This window comes from Rattus norvegicus, chromosome 17 (assembly GCF_036323735.1).
Source record: "Rattus norvegicus strain BN/NHsdMcwi chromosome 17, GRCr8, whole genome shotgun sequence".
Classification (NCBI taxonomy): domain Eukaryota; kingdom Metazoa; phylum Chordata; class Mammalia; order Rodentia; family Muridae; genus Rattus; species Rattus norvegicus.
The window spans coordinates 35,936,820-35,947,500 of NC_086035.1; the positions used below are offsets into that span (position 1 = coordinate 35,936,820).

A 10,681-nucleotide genomic window follows, 5' to 3' on the forward strand; every position below is an offset into this window, starting at 1 on the left:
CATCATAGGAATAAAATGAAATAGAGATAATGGTTGAGCTTGTTCAGTGTGTGAAGATGTTTGGTTGGAAGCCTGAGAGCCTGTGTCAGAGTCCAGCATCCCACATGGTAGAAGCAGAGAACTGGCTCCTACAGATTCTCCTCTGACCTCCATATGCACACCGTGGTGCACATATGCTCCCCCAACACACTCACATAAAAGTGAAAGACTTCACCCAGCCCAACATGTATTATTGAATCTGATGTCCAGCTAGAAAATAGTTCAAAATTTTATTTGAGCTTTGTGTACATTTTTAAAGATGAACTTAGGCAGAAACAGGAGAGACTCTGCCTCAAAACATAGTGGAAGGTAAAAACCATCTCCTCGTTGTTCTCTCTTATTCACACGAGCACCATGATGGGGCATGCTTTCACACATGTGCGTGCACACACCCATACCTACCCCTCCACATCTCTCCCCCACGTACACGTACCCCAAACACAAACAAGTCCCATAAACTCACTTCACTCAAAGGAGGTGTGCAGTACTGTTCTGTGTCGAGTGAGAACTTCAGGAAAGCAGGAGTCGAAAGGATCTAGTGTAGGTTAGAGAAAATGCCAGAGCTAAGGATGGCCTTAGAATCTTAAAATTATGTGATCATTTGATGACCTGCTCATTATGGTGGCTAGGATGAAAATGAAACCTGTTTATTATCTCTTAAGCTGTGGAAACAGCTGCTCCTGCACGGAGAACTTTGCTGAGAGGTTATAGCTCTCAGTCATACAGTTGTAACTGCCACTTAGCTCTTTCTCCATAGTCTGAATCTCCACCAAAAACTTCTTCCTCCCTCCTCTCCTCCTCTTCTTCCTCATCACCTCCCCTTCCTTATCTTCCACAACTTAGTCCTCCTCGTTTCTTTTCCTTCTCCTTTTCTTCCTTCTCTGCCTCACTTTCTTCTTCCTTCTGTTCCCCCCTCCTTTGTAATGTGTCATTGGGGATTGAACCCAGGACCTTGTACATGATAGGCATTTGCTTGATCATTCTGCCTCTGCCTTTTTGTTACTTTGAATTCAATTTTCTTTACTTTTCTTCTTTTATGAACAAGGTAATTTTAAAGAAAAATTTATTATTGACTTATTTTATGTGTATTAGTGTCATATATACATACATATGAGAGTGTTGTAACCCCCGGAACTGAAGTTACAGACAATTGTGAGCCTTCATGTGGGTGCTGGGAATTGAACCTAGGTCCTTTGGAAGAGCAGCCAGTGCTCTTAACCACTGAGCCATTTCCCCGCCCCTTGAATTCATTTTTCAAAAGAGAGCTTTCTAGTTAGTATTTCCGATTGCCTTGCCGGCTGTTGTCATTAGAGGAAGGAATTCGATATGACCATTATGAACCTGTGTATACAGCTCTCATAGGTAATATATGGTTCTATTTATTCCTACTTCTGTCTCAGTGAGCACGATATAACTGATCTTAAACTACTGCATAGCTAATTAAGTACAGTCCCTAAACATTTATTATTACTGAAGTGAATTAACTTCTAGGGAAAATGTGATGTGCTATCTTCTGTCTCCAAACAGAATGTGTTCTCCCCTCTAGAAGAATTATATGCAAAAGGTTTCTTATGTTGAATTCCCTAGGAAAGTGACTGTGAGGGTAGGACTTAGCAGCAGCTACCATAGTCTATTTGGGATGTGACTGTAGAAGGACCAGGAGAGAAGAGAGCAAGAAAATAAGCAGGGTGGAGAAGAGGGAAGGAAGGAAGGAAGGAAGGGAGGAAGGAAGGAAGGAAGGAAAAGAGAAGGAGGAGAATGTGAGGCAGCTAGCTAACACAGGGTTGGCTGTGAGAGACGACTGCTGTGGGTAACTAAGGCTTAACATTGGGGACAGCAAGGAGCCTATTCTGGTTTAGCACAGTCCCTCCTCCCAGTGAGGGAGCTCAAGTGTGTCTAGCATCTTCTGGGTAAGGTCTACTCTGAAGGGCTTTGCTACCTGTCTCCTGTGGCTTGTCTCCCTTACCTTGTTCCTCTGTACCAACCACAGTGGTCTTAGAGCTGGAAGAAGGCAATGACGACCGGAGTCAAAAGGGAGAGTCCTGTAGCCAAGTGTTCTTGTCGGAAGCCTTAGATCAAGCTTGCCACAAGAGTATACTCCTTTAATTCCAGCTCTGTGATTACAAAGTCAGCCTGGCCTACATAGAGGATTTCATAGGCAATCCGGAGATATGTAAGAAGACCCTGTCTTGATGATGACAAGAACAACAATGACGATAACACCGAGAATGACGTTCCATGGCAGCAATAGCACCCTCACTGAGAGCAAAGCTTCTCTCCCCATCTTTATTAACTTGAGTATTTCTTATTTACATTTCGGTTTCTGGGCCAACATCCCCCTAACCCCCCCCTTCTATATGGGTGTTACCCTCCCATCCTCCCCCCATTACCGCCCTCCCCAAACAATACCATTCACTGGGGGTTCAGTCATGGCAGGACAAAGGGCTTCCCCTTCCACTGGTGCTCTTACTAGGATATTCATTGCTACCTATGGGGTCAGAGTCCAGGGTCAGTCCATGTATAGTCTTTAGGTAGTGGCTTAGTCCCTGGAAGCTCTGGTTGCTTGGCATTGTTGTTCATAAGGGGTCTCGAGCCCCTTCAAGCTCTTCCAGTCCTTTCTCTGATTCCTTCAACGGGGGTCCCGTTCTCAGTTCAGTGGTTTGCTGCTGGCATTCGCCTATGTATTTGCTGTATTCTGGCTGTGTCTCTCAGGAGAGATCTATATCCGGCTCCAACAGCTTCTTTTTAAAACATAGCAGTGAACAACCTGACACAGACCAGCCCAGGAGTCCAGGAGATGGAGGACTTCTGAGATTCTTCATGAGCTGACTGGGTAAGAGATGTTTTCAATGAATCTTTTTTGATCTTAAAAAAAAGTATTATTACTTATTTAATTTAAACACAGGAGCTCATCATGTAGCCCCCTGCTTTAGGGGAGCTCCCTTTGTAGCCCAAGCTAGCCTTGAATTCAGTTCTCTTATATCCTCAGCATCCAAAAACTTAGGATTATGGGGCTGTGCCACCAGCGAGGACTGGTAGTGATACACTTTAAGGATAACTGGAGAATCGGATACTATTTAGGAATTAGAAACCACATAGGGTGACTCGACCTTCAAATTGGAGTATTTTCCAGAAGCAGCTGTATGGAGTCATCGCCATTGGCTTTTCATGACTTTTAACACAGATATGTGAGGGGAAGGGAACTGCTTATCAGCGGGAGGGTACATTTCTCCTATAAAGAAAATTCTGGAGATCATCCTAATTAAACAAAGAGGAGAACGTGCCAGACAGGAGTGGATGGGGGCGTTTCCTCCTTGTGGTAGTGATGCGTTTCGCTATTCCTATCCTAAAAAGAGGCTTTTGAATATCCAGGGGGCAAGGGACAACTCCAGGATGTCGCGCAGGTGTTGCCCACAGGTGAAAGTCCCAGCGGGCCCCTAGTTGATGGCCACGTGCTGCGGGGATCTCAGGAGTGATCGCTTATGCGGAATCTTGGTGGGACCCGCTTGGGCATGCGCCCCGCCACTAGTGCGCCCTGGGCCTCCCTCTAGGAGCCCCTTGAGCCACCGCCCTTGCCCTTCCCTGCGGTTACTTTATTACTTTTTTACATTTTCCCCAGTAGCTGCTTCTACCGAACTCCGTTCCCTCCCTCGACATTCCAGACCCAGCAGGGTCCCCAAATTTAAGAAACTACTTTTAAAGGAATGAATGGACCGGGTGTGCTCTGCTGGCTTTTGCGCTGAGGGCAGCTCGGCACGCGGGTGGGATCCAGCACCTAGCAAGGTTGGAGTACCGATCTCGGAGAGGGCATGTGTTTGATCCCGGGATGCAATTGTCCGGGTTTCTTCTGGCCAGTGAACCCTGAGCCCTAACTCTGGGGGAAGTTGATTACAAAGTTTCAGAGAGCTAGCAGAGTGCGCTCTGGCAGCGGAACACAGGGCCCAATGCAGACCCCAGGACATCAGGACGGAAGCCCTCTCACAGAGTCTTTGTTCTGCACTAGGGAAGAGGTTTGGCAAGCACTGGAAGGGTGCTTGTTGTGATCCACACTCATGGCATTCCACACCCAGCAAGTTCCCTTCCTACCCCCTCTTCGTATCCTTTATCCTAGCCAGGAATACAGCTCCCAAACCCGTCTCTTTACCCTCGAATTTAACAACTCACTGAGACTTCTATGTCTAGATTTGGGGAAAGAGTATATAAGGTGTGCGGACCTCAAGAGGTTGGGTATTTGCTTTAGAATGTTTGGGTGTCGTTTTAAACTCCCTTTGTCCTGAAGACTGACTTATTATAAAAGGCTGCTTCTCCCTCTACTTTCTCCCACCTTCTTGCTTTTTTCTTCCATTCTGGTGAGATCTCGAAAGAAAATTGGCGCTGCTTTGAGTTTCTTAGTGAGTCAACCATGTTGGGATGAGAGCAGAATGAGGCGCGGTTGTAACGATGGGGACCTCAGTTCTGGAAATGGACAATTTGCAGAAGGCTGGAGGAAAGTGACTCCGAGACAAGGAAGATGGGGAAGGGGATTCAGGGCTGCAACACACCAGTTTTGGGGAGGGGGGTGGGTAGAGGATGGGGAGTTAGAGGTGAAGGAGGAAGATCCTATAGCTGTGAAAGGAAGGGAACCAGGGAGGAGCGATAGGTATGGGGGTGAGAAGGAGCCATGTTAACCTGAGAGTCTTGTTAATGTAGTTGGAGGTGAGAGGAAGTTTTCTGAGGTTTAAGACGGTGGTCTCTGTTCAGCATCATGGGGGACAACCCTCCCTCCCCACCATGAGTGGCATACTGCCAGCAGCAACAGGTAGCCCACAAGGGCTAGGTGTAGGTCCCTGTGGGACACTTAGTGGCCTCTGCCATGCAGATTTGAGGTTTTCCCCCAGGGTCATGTGTGGGCACTGATAAGGGAGGGAGAAGAGACTTTTCCATCTCTTAGATCTACTTTGAATTCTTCCAGGCTGTTGGGTGGAGGAGGGTGAATAGGGTGGAAGGTCATGGATGGAGAAGCTTCCGTGAGCCCCACCTATATGATTGTACCTCTTATCTTAAAGGGTTGATAGGATCCTTCACAGTATGTCTCTTGGGATGCTGAGAAACGGCAGAAACTCACTGCCAAAGTGGACCGCTCCTCTCCCTGATTGGCAGGAAAAGTGCAAACAAAGAGGTGCATCTCCCGGAAACAATGAGTTTGGAGATTTCCCCAGGGCGTGAGAGCGTGGACTGAAGGCTGGGTGTTCAAAGGGTGTGTGTGAAGAGACCGAGATCCGCATCTTCTGGGCAAAAGTTTTCTGGGAGGTGGAAGGAGAGTGGGTCGGGACTGAGTTGCTAGTGCTTTGGGGACAGAGCAGCCGGAGCTGCGCACCAAGGCTCAGAGTCGGGCGGGAGATGCGGGGAGAGGGAGGGGGCGGGGAGGGAGGGGAGGGAGAGAGGAGGAAGGGGTGAGAGGGAGAAACCTGCCGCGGCTCTCCGCCTCTTTGTCTGCTCTGGGACTTGGAACAAAAGGGGGAACTCTGATGAACTCCTTCTCCCGCTCCCTGGACGCCCGGGTATCTCTTTCTCGCAACTTTGTCAAGGCGACTTTCTCCGCTGTCAGGCTGCGCAAAAGTGTCCCAGCGCTTCGCAGGCTGCAACAATGGAAACAATGTTCCTTCAAAGTGGGACGAAGTAGAGGGAGAAGGTGAGTGACTTGTCCTGTTTATCCTGCTTCCCTCAGGTCGCCCTGCTCCCAGCCCTTCCGAGGGCAAAGTCATAGATCCAACAGCCAAGTTTGACTGTTTTTCTTTTTTATCTTTTTTTTCTTCCTGTATCTCTTTTCCCGGTTCTCCTTTTCTTTTGTTCTTTAAGGCTCTGGCACAGATTGTTTTATTTGTTTATTTTAAACGCGTTTATTTCATGTGCTTCTTCTTTAGGGGTGGTGAGGGGCTGGGAAGAAGGGCATCCAAACTAGACTCTGCCTCGCTTGTCCCCAGTTGTGTGTAGATTGGAGGAAAATGTTCTAATAAGAATGGGAACTAGATCAAGCTCACCCGCACATAAGCCCCGACTTTGGTCACAAAAAAGGAAGAGATGCAGAGGCGGGGGTCATTTCCTCACTCATTTTCAAACTTCACTGTCTTATAGAGCGCTCCGGGGACACGAAGCTTGCAACAATAGAATGCAGACAGGGCTTGGGTGGTAAGGGGGTTCCAGCAAATTAATAGTACTTTGGGAAGTTTTCTTGGGGGTTGGGGTCCAGTTGAGGAAGCCACAGGTTCCAGACTGTCAAGAGTTGTGCCGGATGAAGCTGATGGGGCCTGGACCATTAGTTAAGAGTCCGCTCTCTCACCTCCCTGGTTTGGTTCAGTTTAATGACCCACCCAGAATGACCTATTGCTGTCCTCGTCGGCATCCATCCTCTCTTCGGTGGTGGCGACCCTCGGCCTATTTCAGCCAGTTTGAATAGAAAGGGGACCACGAGCCTGCGGAGATCCCCTGACCTAGCCCTCCGCCCCGCCTTTTGTGTTTTAACCTTTTGTTTCTATCGGCCACACCCGCCCAAAAGAGCGGCGGCTTTTTCGTCTCTGCTCTGTGGGAAAGCAGCGCAGTTCCCTCCAGTTAGCAGTGAAGGGCGGCTTCCTAACTTTGTTTCCCAAGTCCCCTAACTTACAGAAAGCTTCTGCGTGGGTTCTTGCTCAGTAAGTCAACATCATCACTTTATATGAAATATCTTTTGCTGCTTTTCTACTTCGTTCTTAAAGTTGTTTATCTCTACCAGCCACTTGCGTACATAAAAAAAGATAACTTCGAGACCTAAGTTAGGTTTGTCCAAAGGACAGAGGTTGGCTTTATCTGTCGGATGACTTTAAATATGACTTTGTCTTGATTCTGCAACACAAAACCAGGCCCATGGTCTTCAGGTATGTTTTGTGGGCTCCGTCCAAATACCAAGGTAATTTATCACCTTCTCCACCCTCTTCCGAGTTCCAAAATGCTGGAGGTGCTTCAAGCTCTTGAGCACTTTTCAACAAGACAAGTGAAACATGGAACTCATCCTACTTCGGGTGACTCCAGGAAGCATCCAAACAATGCATTAACTTCTGAGAGGTAGCATCCTGCAAGGTGCCAGAGCTGTGTGGAGCTTTGAATCTTCATGTCAAGGACTGAAATGAACTAAGACGACAGTTATTCTCTAAGGAAAGGAGTGTGTAGACTGCCCCTGCAACTAACCTTGATAAATTCTGATTGTATAGGTGTCGTTGCCAGCAGCTCCAAGTGTCATATCAGGCACTTAGCAGAAGTACTTCCTACTGAAATGCCTTGGGATTACTCTTATTGGAAATATACCTACCAGCCAGTAGCATGGAGATGCCAGGACCCCAGCAAGTTAGCACTGGATGAAATACCATCAACTTCTTCATTTAGAGTTTCTTCAGATAAAGTGTTGCGGGTTCTGACAAGGCTCTCATTATGTGGATTATTGGAGTGTGATGCCCAGGAATTCTCTACTTATAGAAGGTATGTTTCTTAGACACCCACAAGCACTTCCTTTTGGGCCTGATACTTAATGCCGCTGGAGGACTGTCTCCTTGTTTTGAGCCGTTGCCTGACCAAGTGATTTATAACTTTCTGTTTCCTTCTTGGGGACTGTTTTGTAGACAGTTTCTCAAGTGAAATGATGACTTGGAAGTGTTGATGAAGTTTATTGATTTTTTTTAAAACTATATATCCGTCAATATCTGCACATGTAATGAATGTTGATTTATGTAGATATATGTACATTTTATGTCAGTAATGGGCCCGATGTCTTCAACAGTCCATACCTTATTTTATCTGTGGCTGGTATCCACAGCCGACATTTTCTTTGAACAGAACAGGCGTGCTTTATGTTCTTGTCGTTATTATTTGCATTTTGGCAGTTTATTTTGTAAATAAAGTCCAGAAGTGACCCCCAAATAAATATATTTCTAATGGTAGGATGTCAATACAAAATGCAACGAGTTCTCTTAGAATGAAAGGTTTGGCCATGTCATAACCAAAGGGCTTGCGGATGTGTTTAACCTTCATGGCAGATTCCCAAGATTTTGTATTCCCTTTTGAATACCTTACAGGTAATTTCTGTTCATCTCTGGGAATGCAGCTCAGCGTGTTGTCATCTCAATAGCCACATGAAAAGTTGTTTCCCTACAGGGTTTCCTGCCCTTGTGGAAGTGGTTTGCCCTGAAAGCTCAGTTTGGTCAAAAAAAAAAAAAATTAATTGGGAAAAAACTTACCACATTATGAGTAAAATAGAATGAATTTGGGATTTGTGTAAAACTAGACTTTGAAACCCTTCCACACTTCTTTTGTTTATCACCTATAAAACAAAGGTTTAAATGAACTTCCGAAATCCTTCATCTCGAAGATGCTCCGTTTTGTTCCTGAAATTTAGATATGTTTGTTCTGCAGTTAATTTTCCAGTTGTTAAACAAGAGAGGGAAGGCCCTGGAGTCTCACTCCTGTGCTTGATTGCCGCAGAATATACTTTCAGCAAAGTGTGCTAGACAGAGGTGTCTGTGTTGCCTGGCTTTCCCTGGAAGTTCATCTGCTAGAGTATTTTTCTCAGAGAGGACGGTGTGGCTCTCAGGAAGACCGTTACCCTTCTGAAGTTACTGTATGGGAATTTGGTTTAATGGCTACCCGGTGTGGGCTCAAAAGTTTAGTGTTGGAATGAGTCCCAGCCCACTCGATTGCTCTCCGTGACTTCTTTCTTGCCCAGGTTGCTTGATTTCCTTGAATCTTACTTAGTTTTGTCATTTGTGAAGTAGGTACCCTGACACCTGTCCCATACGGTTATAAGAAGCATGTATGTGGGACTGGGATGTCCGTCAGTTATAGAATTCTTTCCTAGCATCATGAGACCCTGGGTTCAATTGCTAACACTGCAAATCACAACAGAACTCCCAAAGCATATATGTTTGGAAAAAATGTAACAGGGGGCTTAGCATTAATAAACTTAATAATCGATATTACTATTAACTTACTCAATGAGTTAGTGATGTTTGGAAGCCTCAAACTTTCTTAACTGGCTTACGAAATATAAACCAGGTCCAACAGAACTATTCACTAAAATAATCAAAATTAATTTGGATGTGAGTGTGCACAAGCTCGAGCATGCCTTTCTCTGAAAACATATTCTGTCCAGTTCCGTTGGCCAATCAATTGCAGGTTAATTTGCTTCAGCAAATATCAGTTATGCATAATTATGAGCTAGCCTGCTGCTGTGAGGCCTGGCCTCACCCTTGGATAAGTGGCTCTTCCTTCCCAGGAAGATGACAATGAGTTTCAGAATTAGTTTACTCAGATTCTGTTTTGTTCTTACACTTATCTGTTGATTTATTCTGTGTTGGAGCAGGCATGTGTGTGTGGCAGTCAGAGAACATCTTGCTACAAGTCCTTTCACCTTGTAGCTGTCTGGGGATTGAACTCAAGTCATGAGGTGTAGTGATAAGTGAGAGCCTTTATTGGGTGAGCCACCTCACTGCATGGGTGTCTACTCTGAAAGTTGTTAATGATGAGGAGGTCTTGGCTATAGCTTTAAAATTTGGGGTGACTGAGGATGTAACTCAGTTCATACAGTGCTTGCCTAGGGCTATGTAAATCTTGTTTGTTGAGTCAGACCTGTAACCCCAACACTCAACTGGTGGACTGGAAGTTCATGGACATCTTTCACTATCAATTTGAGTTTGAGGCCAGCCCAAGCTACATAAAGAAACAAGTATTTATTCATTCATAAGCCACAATGTAAAAGCAATGGCTTCATGGGTTACCAACCTGGAAATTAATTTTTTCTCAACTGCCTTTATTTAAATAGAAATTGGGGTTTGTGGAAACTGTGTTCAGGAGAAGAGCAGTTCTTTCTAAAATGAAGGTGCACTTAGTTTATTGCGTCTGTGCCTCAGAAGGCCGTGGTGCCGTCTGCATGTGACGTCTTACCTGAAGATAGAGTTCATTCCCTTTAGAAAGTTTTGGATAGAAATGACGAAGTATGGCTTCTTCTCATATGCAATCTACCATCAGGTAGTTGCCTAGAAATGATAATAGTCAATGGGGTAATATAGAATATAAAATATGAATATTAGGGTAGGGAAATCTCTTCTAAAAAGTTGTATTCAAGACTTTTGTTATCATTTGTTTGGTTCCCTGCACACCAGCTGTAATAGCTGGAAATGATGATGTAAAATTTTCCTGTGTATTGAAGTCATTGAAGTTATTACCAGGTTTACTTACCAACTTTAAAGCACCTGGAGTTTTACACTTTTGATGTTTAGCATGGCTAGGTCTGCATCTGCTTGGCTTATGAGAATCCCCCAGGGTGGTCCCAGTAAACTCCTATAGGAAGCAAGTCTGACTGTTCACCTGCGCTGTCTATAAATGGTGGCTTTCAAGACCTTACAAGTAAATGGAAAGCACTTGCTCAACTGGCTTTAAAGTCTGGGAGATCAGTAGCTGAACACTGAGCCGGGCCCTGAGTCTGTGAGCACTGAGCCGGGCCATGAGTCTCTGTGAACACTGAGCCGGGCCCTGAGTCTCTGTGAGCACTGAGCCGGGCCATGAGTCTGTGAGCACTGCCCTGGGCCATGAGTCTCTGTGAATACTGCCCTGGGCCATGAGTCTCTGTGAACACTGAGCC

The 10,681-nt window shown here is 45.6% G+C and overlaps 1 long non-coding RNA gene across 1 annotated transcript in view; it reads left to right on the forward strand.

Moving 5' to 3' along the window:
- Positions 1-5,113: 5,113 nt before the first annotated feature.
- Positions 5,114-10,681, forward strand: part of LOC134482707 (uncharacterized) — a 372,018-nt gene continuing 366,450 nt past the window's right edge. The window contains exons 1-2 of the long non-coding RNA XR_010059159.1: positions 5,114-5,710; positions 7,263-7,527. This is a non-coding gene — a long non-coding RNA (uncharacterized LOC134482707). The remainder of the gene's footprint in view (positions 5,711-7,262; positions 7,528-10,681) is intronic.